Here is a 13,932-nt window from a genome sequence, read left to right as displayed (position 1 = left end):
AGGACTGTAAATCATTCTACCATAAAGACAGATGCATGTGAATGTTCATTGCCGCACTATTCACAACAACACAGACATGGAAACAACCCAAAAGCCCATCAATGATAGACTGGATAAAGAAAACGTGGTACATACACACCATGGAATACTATGCAACCATAGAAAAGAATGAGATTATGTCTTTTGTGGGAACATGGTTGGAGCTGGAGGTCATAGCAAACTAATACAGAAACAGAAAACCAAATACTTCATGTTCTCACTTAAAAATGGGAGCTAAATTATGAGAACTCATGGACACAAAGAAGGGAGCAACAAACACTGGGGCCTACTTGAGGGCAGAAGGTAGAAGGAGGGAGAGGAGCAGAAAAAATAACTATTGGGTATAAGTACCTGGGTAATGAAATAATCTGCACAACAAACCACTGTGGCACAAGTTAACCTATATAACAAACCTGCACATGTACCCCTGAACCTAAAATAAAAGTTGGAAACAGAATTCAATTGAGTTGGTCCTTTAGGACTATGCTCTCTTTGAAGAAAAAAAAAAAAAAAACAAAAACCCAAAACTCTGCCAAGTCTCAGGAAGACCTAAACTCTTGATCTTCCTCCAGAGTTTTAGCTTGAATAACATTGTCTTCATTTATTTTGCATTGCTATAACAGAATACCACAGACTGCATAATTTATAAAGAAAATAAATTTATCTCTCACAGTTTTGGAGGCTGGGAAGTCCAATATTAAGGTGCCAACATCTGGTAAGGGTTTTTTTTGTTTGTTTTTTTTTTCTGTGTCATTCCATGGCAGAAGGTAAGAGGATGAGAGAGAGAGAAAGCTCAAACTCACAGCCACAAGCTATTTTTATAATTGGAATGAAATTATTCATGAAGTTGGAGCCCTCATGATCTAAACACCCCCTTTTAGGCTCCACGTAAAACTGGCCCAATTGTCCCTTAGAACTCCCATAGAACTGATATTTATGGTTTCTTTTGAGTAAACATAGGAACTGACCCTCCTAGTCTTGAAACTTGAGAAAGTTATATTTGTCTTATCTGAGTTCCTTTCTCAGGAAACCAAACATCAGTCCTCCCAGAGAGTATCAAAGAACTGAAACTTACCAAATTATGCATCTAAACAATGAGACACCAGACCTCTCACCCATCATGATTGCCTAACCAACCACTTGCTTCCTGTTGACAAACTCTTCTTCCTTACCCCTCCTTAATTCCTGTTTTCCTGCATGTAATTACATTTATTTCCTGCTATATAAACCCTTGATTTTAGTTGGTAAGGAGATGAATTTAAGACTCCTCTCCCATCTCCTTGGGTGCAGCACCCAATTAAAACCTTCTTCCCTGGTAATATTCCTCTCAGTGATTGGCTTTCTGTGCAGCAAGCAGTAGGATGTAGACTGAACCCCTGGTGTTTTGGTAACACACCTTCCAACACTGCTGCTTTGGGGAGGACACATTCAAACCATAGCAAACACAGTTCTATGGCTGAAGCAATTTGGAAGGGTTGCTTTCTCAGAAAGCCTCTTATTTAGTTCCAAGCCTGGTATTTCTGTATAAGATGTTCAAAGGTTATTGATCACAAAAGCATCTCTCCTCCAAATGACTTCTTGCTGCCAGCTGCAATCAGTAATGGTGCCAGATTGGGGTTGGGGAAAGGCTTACCTTGCCAGTCTTAGGCTTGGGTTGCGGTATTACTCATTCTACAGCTGCAGTTGTTAATTTTATTACACTGAGCTTTTTCCTGTGCACTAGACACACACAAAATAAATGAATAGTATACAAAAGTGTTTCTAAGAGATCTAAAAGATTTCCAAGAGCTAGCCATCTTCCTCCAAAGCTGAGACTAAAGTATGTCCAGCAAGCAGTGGGCTCTAAACAGATGTGAATGTATAGTGCTGTGGGAGAACTTGGGAGGCAGGGCAAAGATTTTGAGGTCAAAGTGTAATGATCTCCCATGACTGGCTGGCTGGAAGGACAAACCTCAGAAACTGGCTGTCAGGGTCCATCAACTCATGTTTTCCAAGTCTGTTTTCCTAAGGACCAAATGTGGTGCAATGCTATTATGGGATCTCACAAAACAATTTGAAGGCCAAACAGAGAGATTTTGACCTGACATGCTTGACAGACCCCTGAACAAAACATTATTTCATGCTCTGATGTTTAGCTATTGTTTTCCAGAAGGAAGAAAAATGTAAAACTGCACTGGTGATACCCATGCAAGGATCAGCAGTTTGTAGGAACTACCAGAATATGCAGAATTGTTCTTAAGTCAGAGTGGGTGATTTAAACTCAATCTTCACAAGTCCAGCACTGTGTTAGCTAATCAGAGGATAACAGATGCAAGGACTGAGTCTTAGGCAACTGAAATGGAAACCTAGGTTCTAGGGTAGAATTACTACTGGGATTGCTACAGAGAAAGTCTCTCTTAACATGTCAATAAGAGATCATTAAAAATCCCTCCGATTTGGAACCACTGTGATGGTAAGATGTGAATCAAAATATCCTCAGAAAAGGCCTAAACCAGTCATTTATTAAACAAATGTCACTGAGTGCCAACCATGTGGTGCTGAGCAAATGTTTGAAAAGCTGCAAAAGTGAAAATTTCCTTCCAGACTGTTTGCAAATCATTTTACAGGGAACAAATAATTTCAGTTATTAATTTTAATATTTTAGGAATATTTTAACACTTTTATTGATCTCAGGGTAAAGTACAAACTCTCTACCAAGGTTTATAAAGACTCTTTGTGACTCTGCCTCTGCTAATCTTTTCATAGACTGTGTCCCTCAACTTTATGACCCATTCAGTATGGACTGTAAATGTGTCTTGCTCTCTTTTACACAAGCTCTTCTCTTTGTCTGGGAAACCATTTTCATTCAACAACTTTCCCTACCCCCTTCACCAATTATCCCTTTGACCTGATAACACTTACTCATTTTTGTAGCTAATATTACATTTCATTTTTCTCTTAGGACACCTTCTATGAACCCCTAAAATTGGGTTAGGTGCTCCTACAACACTGCAATTTTCCCATTGTGTTAGTCTGCCTGGGCTGCCATTAAAAAATACCATAGACCAGGTGGCTTACAGAACAGAAATTTATTTTCTCACAGTTCTGAAGGCTAGAAATGCCAGATCAGGGTCCAGCAGGGATGGTTTCTGATGAAGATTTTCTCCCTGGCTTATAGATGGCCACTTTCTTGCTGTGTTCTTACATGGTGGAAACAGAGTAAGTTCTCTAGTGCCTCTTCTTATAAAGATACTAACCCTGTAAGATCAGGGCTCACACTTATGATCTCATTTAACCTTAATTACCTCCATAATGGCTCTATCTTTAAGTACAATTACATTAAGGGCTGGGTTCCAAACATGAATTTTGAGAGCAGACAAACATTCAGTTCATGACACCCATTATATATTTCTTTAAATTTTTAAATTTTTAATTTTTTTGGGTACATAGTAGGTGTATAAATGTATGGGGTACCTGATATGTTTGATACAGGCATGGAATGTGAAATAAGCACGTCATGGAGGATGGAGTATCTATCCCTTTGTACATTTATCCTTTGCGTTATAAATAATTCAATTATACTCTTTTAGTTTATTTTAAATGTACAATTAAGTTATTATTGACTATAGTCACCCTGTTGTGCTATCAAATAGTAGGTCTTATTCTTTCTAACTTTTTTTTATTCATTAATCATCCTTACCTCCCACCCCAGTCCCCCACTATTTTTCCCAGCCTCTGGTAACCATTCTGTGTCTGAGTTCAATTATTTTTATTTTTGGATCCCACAAATAAGCAAGATCATGTGATGTTTGTCTTTCTGTGTGTGGCTTATTCCACTCAACATCATGATCTCCAGTTTCATCCATGTTGTTGCAAATGGCAGGATCTCATTCTTTTTTATGGCTGAATAGTACTCCATTGTGTATATGTACCACATTTTCTTGATCCATTCATCTGTTGATGGACGCTTAAGTTGCTTCCAAATCTTAGCTATTGTGAACAGTGCTGCAGCAATCATGGAAGGGCAAATATCTCTTCAAAATTCTGATTTCCTTTCTTTTGGGTATATACCCAGCAGTGGGATTGCTGGATCATATGGTAGCTCTATTTTTAGTTTTTTGAGGAACCTCCAAACTGTTCTCCATAGTTGTTGTACTAATTTGCATTCCCACCAACAACGTATGAGGGTTTTCTCCATTATATTTCTTATCCAGGGCACCATTCACATTGTAGATTGTGAAAATGTACTTCAGGGGTGTCAATTACATAGACTACTTATCTTTATTTTTCATTAGAGCTTAAGCTTCATGAGGGCAGGAAACATGCTTATCTTGTTTATTATTGTCTTCTTAGTACTGACCACAGTGCTTCAGAAATACAAACAGTGCATATTTATTGAGTAAACTCAATACATATTTTGATAAGTATAATTCAGCAAGATCAAACCAGTTTGTGGCACTTATTCTCTTCACTTGAGGACAGTTTACTTGATTAAATCATGGGTTTCTGGTGGTAAAGCCGTATTAACTGTGTCACCCTATTGCTTTTCTTAAATGGATGTCTTCATCAAATGCACTCCTTCTCGAATGTTACTTTGACTATCTTCCTTCTGACACACTATTTCCTCCCTGATGTTATCTTCCTGTTCCAGCCTGCTTTTTCCTTTTGTGCCTCACAGGTTCTGACTATCTTGACTTTTAATCTTGACCCCTTCAATGATAGAAACAGACCCAGAGAGACAGAGACTTTCCCGGAGAAGTAGAGACATTCCCAAGGCCATTTGGTGATGCAGAAGCAGAGCTAAAACTGGAACCCGAGAGAGTGGAGCCCTGTATGACAAAAGCACTCTTAATTCCTCAAGTTAGGGGCGGACAGGGTAGGGGAAGTGGGGAATGGGGGAAAGTATCATTTACTGAAAAAAATGATCAACTAACAAGGGGATATTTGAATAATTACTATGTATAACATAACAAACTGGGTGCGGTGGGACTACAAAAAAAGAATAAATGGGTACTCCTGGAGCCTACAACCAGTTGGTAATACACAGAATCATGGAAAGTTAACCTTCAGTACAGTGGGAAGAAGAAATGCTTATCCAGAGAGTGAGGAGGAGTTCAAGGAAGGAGGGTCATTCTGGGGAAGGGTAGTCTAGAAAAGAGTCATGATAAGGTGCGTTAAAACCTTACCTAAAAGAATGACTCCAGATAGGTCAACTTTCAAACATCTTTCAAACTCATTCTTTCCACTCGAGGCCACAGAGTTAGAGATCGTGGTCATTATTTCTTAAATTGTATTTAAAACAATTACACAACAAATATAATTCTCATTTTAAAAAATTCAGACAGAATACATATATAGTAAAAAGTAAAATGCATACACATAAGTTATGAGGATTTTAAAAAATAAAAATGGGATCATGTATTATAAATTATTTTGTGATTTGGTTTTACCCATTAAAATTATGTCTTGAGGCTGAGTGCAGTGGCTCAGGCCTGCAATCCCAGCACTTCAGGAGGCTGAGGCAGATGGATCGCTTGAGCTCAGGAGTTCAAGACCAGCCTGGAAAACATGGTGAAACCTCTTCTAGCTCTTAGAAAACATGGAAAACATGGTGAAACCTCTCCTCCAAAGAATAAAAAAAAAAAAAAAAAAAAATTAGCTAGGTGTGGTGGTGTGTAGTCCCTACTCAGGAGGCTGAGGTGGGAGAATCAGCTGAGCCTGGGAGGTTGAGGCTGCAGTGAGCTATGATTGTGCCACTGCACTCCAGCCTGGGCAACAGAATGAGACCCTGTATGTATGTATGTTTGTATATGTATGTACACACACACACACACACACACACATAAACACATATATATACACGTGTGTGTGTGTGTGTGTGTGTGTATAGAGAGAGAGAGAGAGAGACTGAGAGAGAGAGGAGAGATCTTTTGTTTTGTTTCAGGACACATAGCTCATTCTATTGTCTTCCCTTCTTGCCTGAACTTTGGCAATAAGACTACTCTGCTGATTTCTGGCCTCTTCCAGCATGTTCTTTTCCCATTCATTGTCAGTAATATTTTTCTAAATTGTACATACAATTATGTCATTCCTTTGCTTAGAGTCTTTTATTGAAACCTGCATCAGCTAAAAATATTTTGATAGAAAGTAACAAAAAATAAATCCCAAAGTGGCTTAAATAATAAATAGAATTTTACTGGCTTACTTACTAGTTTGTTAGGGCTGCCATAACAAAATACCACAGATTGGGTGGTTTAAACAACAGAAATTTGTTTTCTCACAGTCCTGGAGGCTGGAAGTCAAGGAGTCAGCAGGTTTGTTTTTTTCTGAGGTCTCTCTCTTTGGCTTGTGGATGGTGGTACCCTCACATGGTCACCAGTTGGAATGGACTAGGGCCGTCTCTAACAGCCTCATTGTAGCTCAATCACTTATTTAAGAATCCTGTCTCCGAATATAGTCACATTCTGAGCTATTAGGGGCTAAGGATTCAACATATGAGTTTTTTGAGATACAATTCAGCTCATAAATTCACATAATTGAAGATCTCAATATAGGTGGACTTAAGGTAAGGCTTGATGTTGGGGTGTTTGGGTTTATACTGTTTATGAATTCCTAGAACCATGTAAATCTCCCAGTGGAAAATGGAGGCTGGTGGATAATACTAGAGGAGGTGTGCTGAGGGAGCAACCACATATTTGCCCAGAAGCACTTTATTGTTTTGAGAATCAAGTATAAATTATTTAGCATGATTTATAAGGCCCTTTACCATGTGGTCTCTTTTTATCTTCTCTTTTCTTTTTCTTTTCTTTCTTTTTTTTTTGAGACAGGGACTCATCGTGTTACCTGGGCTGGAGTGTAGTGGCACAATCTTGGTTCACCACAACCTCGATCTCCTGGGCTCGAGTGATCCTCCACCTCAGCCTCCTGAGCAGCTGGGACCACAAGCGCGTGGCACCATGCCTGGCTAATTCTTGTTTGTTTGTTTTTTTGTTTTTGTTTTTGGTAGAGACAGCGTTTGGCCATGTTGCCTAGGTTGCTCTTGAATTCCTGAGCTGAAGTAATCTGCCCACCTCAGCCTCCCATCATTTTATCTTTTGAATATAATTTTTCTATCGTATATACATTCCATCCAATATGGCAATGGTAATCTTGCAATTCCATATCTATTTCATTCATTCTTATGGACTTATCCCCTTTTCTGGAGTGACCTAAACTAAATGTCACCTCTGTGAAACCTTTATTCACCTTTCTCTGTTACCAGAAGGTCTGGTGTCCATGGCTTCTAAGGTCATGCATTACACAACTCCAAGCATGTTTTCACATATACTGTAACATAAATATTGCCTCCTGGGTTGTACAGTGTAAAATCTTCATAATTGTATGTGATTGCCTTGGCCTGCTTTCCTTAATATAAAATTACATTGTAATAGTTTACTTAAATGTCTGCCATCCTTCTAGTCTGTAAGGCCAGCAAACTATAACTTATATAGTACAGTTATATTGCTTGCTGTTTTAAGGTATTTATCATTCTTCTCAACTACTAAAACACTAAAATATTGTTAAATGAGTGATTCAATCAATATATATCATTTTTAGTGCCAAGTTAAAAAATTATTTAACCATGACATCATTCTTATGAGATAGGTATTATTTTCTTTATTTTTCAGCTGAGGCAACTGAAGCTCAGAGAAGTTTAGTCATTTGCCCAGGACCACACAGCTAGTAAGTGACAGAATTGAATAGTGCTCTCTCACTCTCTCTCTTTCTCAAGTCAGGGTTTTCAGTTCTGATCAATAGTGGACATAAATTTCAGCATCGAGAATGATTATGTCTTGTTTAGTTGCTTTAGCTACATAATGGAAAGACTGACCACACAGTCTACCTCCTAGAGTTCCCAGGAGTAAATGGGATTATGCATACGACTGTGCTCTGAGCACAGAGGTACCTATACTAGGCAAATATAAGGTATTATTTTATAATAATAGTTTTGTATTAATAGCTTCCAATTCCATAATTAGCCTAGGATGCATGTTTTAAGAGATGCATGTTTTAATATTTTTATTGATGCAATAATGGAATCTTGAAATAAATTTGCAGACCAGTGCTGTGGCCCCAAAGGGAAGCAAAGCAACCTAGTTTTATGGCTTATCTAAGGACCAAGATGAAGCAGCTTTGAAAGAAGTCCTCCTTTTGCTGTTAGCTCTCATTAGCTGAATTCAAATTCCAGTAGTGATAATACATAATTCTTCAACTGCATATAGATTCTGCCTCTATAAAAGGAAAAAAAATCTGTAAATGTAATCATTTCTCCCTTGTCAGCTAATGTAGCATAGTAGTAACTATAAAACAGTTTTCTTTAGGTGCTTTTGTGTGATTTATTCCTCCTGGCATGGATGGGGATATGAGCAGCATTTTGTTTCAATAGAGCTTTTCTGTAGCTTTTAACCAGTTACAAAGGACGTCTGTCTATACCTGGACACAATCCTGCAATAGAAATGAAACAGGCTTTTAAGGCTTGAAAAAAAGGAAAATAGAAGGCCAGGGGCAAATTGTCGTTTCATCATTTTGTGAAGCAAATATTATATATCTGGGAAAAATATTTTTTAAAAGTATATAATTTAGGAGTGTCTAAAGGTGTTTTGTTAGGTCAATTGTGTATCAGAAGTGTGAAAGGAAGGGCTTATAGATCTTTAAATGTCCCCCAGACAAGTGAGCTTAATCTATTTCAAATTATACTTCCCACTCCCTGATCTGAGAGAAGGGCTTTCTGTCTTGCTTTCAGTACTTAAAATCTGAAATAATATAGACTCGACTACCCAGGGATCTGCCTCTTGGTCTGGTGCTTTGTCACCACAATTGAGATAGGCAGGTTGGAAGCAGCGGCGTGCTCCCCAGCATCACTCACAAAAGTGGAAGGTAGTGTTGTCTGCCTTTTTTCCAGAGGCTGGCTGGCACAGTACTCCCCTTGAGTTTCTGCCAAGGCACATCACTAAATAAGAAGGAGGTAAAATAAGGATAAGATTTAACTGCTTCTTTCCAGGGAAGCTTGGAGACAGTATCACTTCCTTTTTTTAAAGTTGGAGGCAGTTTTATTTGTTTAGGTAAATCCCATGGGAAATGAATAAGTAAAGTTATCAACTGACATGCTTCAGAGGCTGAAAATAGATCCCAGAACATGATTTCCTTTTTGTTTATCAACCATATGTATTTATTCCTGGTTTTCTTCTCATAGGCTCCCGGACTGGGGGAGTCAGAGATAGTAATAGCTGAAAAGAACTGATCTTTTTTAGTTTGCTTGTTTTTGGGAATTATCTCCCCAACATTTTATTTAAAAAATTTTCAAACGTACAGTATAATAAGCATTTTTCACATTTGCTTTCTCTCTCGCTTTTTCTCTCTTTTTTTTTGGCTGAAAGTTTGAAAGTAAGTTTCATGCAGAATCATGAGACTTTCTCTCAAAATATTTTAACATACATCTCCTAAGAACGAAGATATTACCCTATCATTATCATATCCAAGGTATTTAACATGCATACAATAGTATATTGTAACATGCAGTTCAATTTCAAATTTCCCCTAGTTGTCCCAATAATGTTTTTTTATAGTCATTCTTCTGTTAAATCCAAGATCCAAGGAAGGATAACACATTGTGTTTGCTTCTCTTGTCTCTTTAGTCTATGTCCATCTAGAACAGCTCTCCCTTGCCATTTTGTAGTTTGCAACATTAATATTTTCGAAGACTCCAGGACAGATGTCCTAGAGAAAGTTCCACAATTTGAATTTGTCTGATACAATTCTACTAAGGCAACTGTGTTCAAAACCTACTTAATTATTTCTCTTTTTTTGTGTGTGGTTATATTATCAAGTTGATATATAGTTAGACTCATTTGTTTCTGTTTGATTTCAATTTTAAGAGTTTGCTTTTGGTAAGTCCTTTTTAATATAAATTTAAATTTAGAATTATGAAACATTTACATGATTCAAAAGGCAAAACTTCATTTAAAATGTCTGTTCAGAAGTTTTATTCCTGTTTCTTTCTCCAAATTTCCATCCACCCCTTATGATAAACCATTTTCATTAGTTTCTGATTTGTTCTTCCTATATTTTATTTTTTAAAAATAAGCAAAAAAGTTATACATGAATTATATATACACATAGGTATATATGGGTGTATATATATATATATGCATAGGTATATATGTGTGTATATATATATGTGTGTCTATATATACATATATATTTTCTGCCCTATGGGAAACATATATAAATATTATCTATCAATCTATATATCTTCTGTGGCTGTGCATTTAGGTTTTTCCCAATATTTGCTATTACAAATAAAGCCTTAGCAAATAATCTTGTGCCTATGCTGTACTTGTGGAGGTGCAACTGTGAGTATGGGTGCCATGCTATACCAAAGGTAAGTGCATGTATCGTTTTAGTACATATTGCAAATTGCCCTCCATAGGGCTGTATCATTCTTCACCTCCACAAGCAATTTGTGAATGGATCTGGCATGAATCTGAACACTTTACATTATCTCACTGAATCCTCACAACAACTTTTCCTTATTATGACATTATTTCTTTGTTTTATGACCCTTATGTATACGTGGGAGATTAAGGCTCAGAGATCTTCAGTAATGTCTCCAGGGTTGTATGGGAAGTAACTGGCATAGCTAGGATTTGAACCAAGATGTTGACTCCAGACTCATGCAACTAACCACCTCACTGTACCATATACTCCTTACATAAACTTTCTTGAATCATATTTTTGGTATATGGATAGGATTAATAGGAAATTTCCTATTCCCAGAGATGATGTTCCTGAAAACCTCAAGGACTTCTGGAGAATCAAAAGAACTTACTAACTTAAGGAATGCCAGAGAAGTAAGAGAACAGCTTTCATGTTCATCCTGTTTCTTAAGGAGATGAGTGTTCAATCCAAGTCCCTAGGTCTCATCCAAAGATTCTAACCTAGTAGGTTTAGCTATGACAGCAAGAGTCTTTGAAAGAGGAGAAGTTGGCCAGGTGTGGTGGCTTACACCTGTAATCCCAGCACTTTGGGAGGCTGAGGTGGGCGGATCACGAGGTCAGGATATTGAGACCATCCTGGCTAACACGGTGAAACCCATCTCTACTGAAAATACAAAAAATTAGCTAGGCGTGGTGGTGAGCGCCTGTAGTCCCAGCTACTCAGGAGGCTGAGACAGGAGAATGGCGTGAATCCGGGAGGCAGAGCTTGCAGTGAGCCAAGATCGCGCCACTGCACCCCCGCCTGGGTGACAGAACGAGACTCCGTCACAATAAAAAAAAAAAAAAAGAAAAAGTTTTAGGGAGGCTCCTCTCTCGGAACAAGGCACGAGAGTACAGAGTTGGATCCATTTCTAAGGCAGAGTGGGCTGCTGGGAGGAAAACAGGGAATCAAAACCAAGGTAAACAGTTTAGGATTTGGGGCAGGCTCCAGTGCCAGCAGAGAACTGGAAAACAAACCAGGAACCTGGAGAGGCTCTTAGGACCAGACTTAGGGGTCAGGTTTTCCCATGACAGAGACAAGAACTAAATAAACATTTCAGATACAGATAAATGCTATGGTCCAGCACAGTAGATTAGAGAGGAGTTAGGATGTTTAGGGAAGACCTCTCTGAGAAGGTGGCCTTTGAGGTAAGATATGAACAATGAGTTGGCCAAAGACCTGGGGGCAAGAAACTTCTAGGCAAAGAAAACAGCAAATGCCAAGTCCTGAAGGGAAAATGAGGCTGGAAAAATACGTTACATAAAGTCTGGTAAAGCTGGAATAGGTAAAGTTGGAATAGATAAAGAGGAGGTCAAAGGCACAGATCAGGCGGGGCCTTGTTGTTTAAGGTAAAAGAATTTGGGCCAGGTGCGGTGTCTCACACCTGTAATCCCAGCACTTTGGGAGGCCGAGGCAGGTGAATCCCGAGTTAGGAGTTTGAGACCAGCCTGGCTAGCATAGTGAAACCCCATCTCTACTAAAATTACAAAAAATTGCTGGGCATGGTGGTGGGTGCCTGTAATCCCAGCTACTCAGGAGGCTGAGGCAGGAGAATTGCTTGAACCTGGGAGGCAGAGGTTGCAGTGAGCAGAGATCGCGCCATTGCACTCCAGCCTGGGCAACAACAGTGAGACTCCCGTCTCAGAACAAAAAAAGAGTTTGGACTTTATTCTAAGTGCATCTGAGCATGCTTGGGGGAGGCAAGTTTTGACGGATTTCTGGAATGTGTTGCAATTTAGTCATCAGGAAATGTATTTAAATTCAGTTCTATGAGGTATGATAAGTTCTAAGGAGACAGGAATAGAAATAACTGCTATTGATTGTATATACTCATTTAAGTAAGAGTTATGCTATGGATTGAATGTTTCTGTCCTCACCTAAAATTCATGTTAGAACTTTGATCTTCAGCAAAATGGTACTTGGAGATGGGGCCTTTGAGAGGTAATTAGGTTATGAGGATGAAGATCTCAGGAAGGAATTAGCGCATAAGAGACCTAAGGGAGCTTGCTTTCTCTCTTTACTCTCTGCTGTGTAAAATGAGAAGACAGCCATCTCCAAACCAGGAAACAAGCCCTCACCAGGCACCGGAAATGACAGCACCTTGATCTTGGAATTCCCAGACTCCAAAACTGTGAGAAATAAATTTCTGTTGTTTAAGCTGCTCAGTCTATGATATTGTTTTTTAATATGTATAGCAGCTGAACTGACTAAGACAAGTTTTTTTTTTTAAGGCAGGGTATAATAAGAGGCTGAATGTAAGGTTTGGCCAGTGGTGTGAGTTAAAGGACATTTACACAAAAATAAGTACCTTGCTACTCATGCTTATTGCCCCCAGATGATTTATCAAGCCAAGTATATTCTTCACATTCTAGTAAGGATACAGTACTTGTTCCAGTACTATATGCATAGTAAACATATTTCATTTCATGGAAAGAAGAATTTTAAAATATCTTGCTATGTGCCACATGTGAAGCTCAGAATGTATGCCACTGATGAATTCAAATAGAGAGTACAATTTCCCCACACCCGGTTCATCAAATTTTCATTTTTTGTGTGTGTGACATCAGGTAACATAAGCTTTCTTTTGATTATGTCTCTCATTTTGCCCTCAGTATTTTTTTTAGATTCCTGAAATCAGAGAAGTTTACCATTAAGTGAGAAATCTAGCTATATTGGCATAAATCCTGAAGAAAGAATGAAAAAAAATGGCATCATGCCATATCCTAATCACGATAGAGCTAAAATAGAGTAAATGGCAAGAGTGTAACTTAGAAGAAACATTGAAATGAAATGAATGACAGTAAATATATTTAAAAGTCATGACAGGCACATCAAAATAAGGATAATTTAGTACTAAGTCATCTTTATAAGGAAAAAACTCAAACATAAAATTTAACATTTAAGCAAAATCATTATTAGCCAAGTAAAAATTCAGTAAGAACACTAAAAACATATGCTTTACACATTTTAACTTTTCTTCTTAGGCTGATGTATAAGGTATGTCAATGATCCAGGTGTTTTTAAATATCTAGGTGTTTGATAGCATGTAGACAAAAACTGCAGACATTTGGCTCAATTTTCTATTTTTACCTGGCTATTTAGAATCATATAAATCATATAGAATCATATAAAATCATATATCATATAAAATCATATAAATCATACAAAATCACACAGCATGAACCATCTTTTCAAATTGTATAAATTAGGCACAGACCATTTTCCTTGTAGGCAACATATAATAAAATCAGAGGAACGACCATAGAATCAACTAAAGATGATAGCTGTTTAATTATGAAAGATAATCATTGATTAGTTGATAGTTCTTTATACAATAAACATTTTTAAAGAAGTCCTTCTGTGGAAATTTACCTGGCAGATACTTGTGGCTGTCAAAGG

Source organism: Pan troglodytes, chromosome 14 (assembly GCF_028858775.2).
Source record: "Pan troglodytes isolate AG18354 chromosome 14, NHGRI_mPanTro3-v2.0_pri, whole genome shotgun sequence".
Classification (NCBI taxonomy): Eukaryota; Metazoa; Chordata; class Mammalia; order Primates; family Hominidae; genus Pan; species Pan troglodytes.
Note: the sequence above shows the minus strand (reverse complement) of the source record.